At 36.5% G+C, this 4,615-nt stretch overlaps 1 long non-coding RNA gene across 1 annotated transcript; it reads right to left on the bottom strand.

Annotated features, from left to right (window-relative positions):
- Positions 1-336: 336 nt before the first annotated feature.
- LOC140820179 (uncharacterized) lies at positions 337-4,287 on the bottom strand. The gene is made up of 3 exons (XR_012115368.1): positions 4,162-4,287; positions 3,724-3,778; positions 337-519 (listed from the first exon to the last, which is right to left on the bottom strand). It is a non-coding gene; the product is annotated as an uncharacterized lncRNA (long non-coding RNA).
- Between the last annotated feature and the right edge of the window lie 328 nt (positions 4,288-4,615).

Below are 4,615 nucleotides of genomic sequence, written 5' to 3'. Positions count from 1 at the left end.
TTCATAATCTCATCATCTCATATCATCATCTCATATCATCAATCTCATCAGATACTTACTCAAATCAAATCACATAAGAGCAAGTAATACAAATAAGTCAAACACATACGCACAATTCATTTGTGCCTATTCAAGTGTACACAAAACTCAATAGAGCATTCCCAGCTATGCTCTGATACCATACTGTGTGGGGCCCTTAGCTCCTAATCGTTATTACAACACAATCTGATTAGGATTAAGTAATCACAGCGGAAAACGGGTTTAAAATTTCTTTTCAATGAGCCCAAAATATCTCTTCTGATATTTAAATACTAAAAATAGTATCTAAATTCAAATCATAATACACGCCCACACATAATCAAAACCAGTCACATACAAACATCTCATATCCTCGGGACATGCCCCGGTATATAGATACATATACATATATACTGGGAACAAGACATAAACATAAACCTCAGCCCAAGCTGTGGCTCCCTCCAGAAGTACCCTCTCCGGTCTCCTGATATCCTGGAGTACCTGCCATTGTCCACACACAAAGACAACAACAGCCCCCCTTGGGGGTGAGCAAAGCTCCGTATGGAACAACCAATCATATATACCACAAATATCTAAACAATGATATATGGTATGCAATGCATGTATGTCGTGGAGGTATCGGGTCAAATGCCCATCCACTGAGCACATGTCAGAATCAATCGAATCGCTATCAAATCAAATCAATGCTCGAGCTGGCACACCGGCCGATATGGGAATACACATATGATAGCGTCGACGAAGCGCCATCAATCCCACATCTCATATCCAATCATATGGGGCCACAATTGTCTATGATTTACGGGTCATATAATACCGGCATAGCGATTGTGTTCACAAACCCCGGAATCCAATCAAATCATATCAGGGTATCCAAGGATCATAGCTCAACGTGTATGTCATGTATCGATGTATGCATAAAATGATGTGTGTTAACAAAACATTTATTTTGTACATCGATACTCAAATCTCAATGTCATGTATGCTACATCAAATCATCAAGTAGGCACATAGACACGTATTCCAATCCAATCCAATCATATATCATATAATACAGATACCTGTTGTATGTTACTCGGTCGCAACATACCTCAATTCTTCGTTTCCAGTTGATGTAGCTTTAGATTGCAGTATAATAATCTATCTACATCAATAACATATTCATTTCAATCAATAACATACTCCAAAATCATAAATATGAGTTTCAAATATCATTTGAAACTTCAATAATTCATATCAAATCATAATCATATCATAATTCAATTCCGACTTCGAATACGAGTTTATTGTCGGTTATTCTACTATATATCAGAAATTCAACTTCAAATACATGCTATTCCAGCACTTTGATATTTAAAGCTGATGAAACCAGAAGAAAATTACCTCAGTCTAAAGCCCTCGACGCGCAGATAACAAATATATAATTTGTTTCGCGTTTAGACAGCGTTTCAAAGTCGATTCGGACGATAGAAAATTGAAATCTCTCGAGTCTCTCTCTCGAAGCTGCTGAAATCAAATGAAGAAAGAAATAGGAAACCTCGTTCTTATCATCCACCGTTTACCGCGCTCAGGCGGTAGAATTCTCGCGCCCGAGCGCGAGAGGTTCTGCCCCCGAGTCTCAAATGCACCGCGCTCGAGCGGTCACAAATTACCGCTCGGGCGCGGCAAGTTCTGTCCGAGAACATGCCTTCATATACCCTGGCGCTCGAGCGGTAATTTTCTACCGCTCGGGCGCCACATGTTCTGTACAAAATGTTCGATTTTGTACTTATTGGCGTCCGGCCTTTCAAATCAAATTCATACAACATCAATTCATGTCCAATACTCATTTTCTTAATTTCATTGTCATAATATACATCAGATACATAATCACATGACAATTTCATTAATTATCGATAATCACGTAGGATTTATGATAACACGATACACGGTCCTTACAACATTCGTACCTGATCAATCCTCACGTCATCTCCGCTTCGGTATCGTCGTCACGGTATTTCTAATCATCAAAGGCACGTATATTCTGTTATTTCTGCATCAATCTCGTCATATTATGTGTTGTGTTATTTTTATTCGTAAATTTTATGTATGACGTTCGTCGTTTGAGCAGAAAATGGTTTGAATCAGTTTTGAGAAAATTTTGAGATCTGAAAACTTGTTTTTACTGTCTTTTCAAATACTGCTATTTTTTGGTCGTGAATGTGAGAAAACCTTCCACGTAAAATTGAAGAACTTTTCGATACCTTCGATTTGATATAAAATTCGAAATATTTGGATAAAAATTGAGTGAGTTATGACCGTTTTCGTAGGACTGCTCCAACTGTGTTTCCTGAAAATTTTGATATTGATGTGTTCTTGAGATTTTGTTGTTGCATGCTTCGTTGGGAATCGGCGGGTGATCGTTGCTGCGTTTAGGTATGCTTAGTATGATGTTGTGTTGTTATTTGTTAATTTAGTGTCGATAAGCACTCGAGTATATTAGAAGTCGTAGGAAACGAGTTGGTGTCAATTGCCACGTTTTTGAATTGTACGTGTCGTAGGGTGTACGTCGTTGTTTTGGGTGTTGGTGCGAATTTGGTTTGATGTTATAGCATCCTAGGATGGTCTCGTGGTGTTGGTTCATGGTCCGTACAATCGAGTCTAGAATGATAAGCATCGCATGTACAGAAATTTTGTGGGTTTCTCCTACCGAGGCTGCACGGACCCCCACATGGACCCTTACACGGGGTTCGTGCCTTTGTTTCCTTTGCAGTGTGTGGGGCCCTTAGCTCCTAATCGTTATTACAATACAATCTGATTAGGGTTAATTAATCACAGCGGAAAACAAGTTTAAAATTTCTTTACAAATAGCCCAAATCCTTTTATTTGAATACTAAAAATAGTATTTAATCTCATATCATAAAACATGCCCACACGAAATCAAAAACCAATCACATACAAACAACTCATATCCTTGGGACATGCCCCGGTATATAGATACATATACATATATACTGGAAACAACATATAAAACCTCAACTCAAGAGTGGCTCCCTCCAGAAGTACCCTCTCCGGTTTCCTGATATCCTGGAGTACCTGCCATTGTCCACACACAAAGACAACAACAGCCCCCCTTGGGGGTGAGCAAAGCTCCATATGGAACAACCAATCATATATACCATAGATATCTAAACAATGATATATGGTATGCAATGCATGTATGTCGTGGAGGTATCAGGTCAAATGCCCATCCACTGAGCACATGTCAGAATCAATCGAATCGCTATCAAATCAAATCAATGCTCGAGCTGGCACACCGACCGATATGGGAATACACGTATGATAGCGTCGACAAAGCGCCATCAAATCCCACATCTCATATCCAATCATATGGGGCCACAATTGTCTATGTTTTACGGGTCATATAATACCAACATAGCAATTGTGTTCACAAACCCCGGAATCCATTCTAATCATATCAAGGTATCCAAGGATCATAGCTTAACGTGCATGTCATGTATCGATGTATGCATAAAATGATGTGTGTTAACAAAACATTTATTTTATACATCGATATTCAAATCATGATGTCATGTATGCCACATCAAATCAACAAATAGGCATATAGACACGTATTCCAATCCAATCAATCCAATCATATATCATATAATACAGATACCTGTCGTATGTTACCCGGTCGCAACATACCTCAATTCTTCGTTTCCAGTTGATGTAGCCTGAAGATATTGATATTACACTTTATCTACATCAATAACATACTCATTCCAATCAATAACATACTCCAAAATCATTAATATGAGTTTTAAATATCATTTGAAACTTCAAAAATTCATATCAAATCGAAATCAGAACATAATTCAATTCCGAATTCAAAACTTAGTTTCTTGTCAGTTATTCTACTGCATATATAACCGACAAATAATTCTTCAATCCCAGTCCACGATTAAATTTCCCTAATTATAATAAATTAGGAATAATTCAAAATAACATCACTATAATCATCTCTTCTTCGTTAAAATCATACACTACTCAACAATCTTCAATTCCAGTATGATTTAAGAATTTATCGGATTTATTCCAAAAATCGACGAATTTCAAACATTACCAAAACTATGAAATTTATACCTCAAATTGAAGACCTCGTGTCAACGATCCCAGATCTGAAGTCGGTTCGTCGATTGGATAAACCGATAATTCGTACGATCGAAAAGAAAAATCGAAAACTTTATTCTCTTTCTTTCTCGATTCTTCTCTGTTACATATTTTGAAAATGAGACTTACACTTTCACGTAAGTTTCATATATATCAATTTATTATTATTTTTTTTAATATTATATTATATTATAATTATATAATATAATATAATATATACTATTTATCATTTTAATGTCGGTATATCCTTTTGGACCAGTCAAATGATCAAATTCTCCAAAACTCAAAACCTGAAACTTCTCTATCTTTGAGTTTTCTATGTCATATCCAAATCTCAAATCATTTGGGTTTCATATGAAAAAGATATGTCACTCTTTACCATTTTGCCCTTAAAATTAATTCATTATTTTTCAACTTATTCACGAAA

The sequence above is a fragment of the Primulina eburnea genome, chromosome 18 (assembly GCF_022965805.1).
Source record: "Primulina eburnea isolate SZY01 chromosome 18, ASM2296580v1, whole genome shotgun sequence".
In the NCBI taxonomy this organism is placed as follows: domain Eukaryota; kingdom Viridiplantae; phylum Streptophyta; class Magnoliopsida; order Lamiales; family Gesneriaceae; genus Primulina; species Primulina eburnea.
This window is presented reverse-complemented; position numbering and strand designations above follow the sequence as displayed.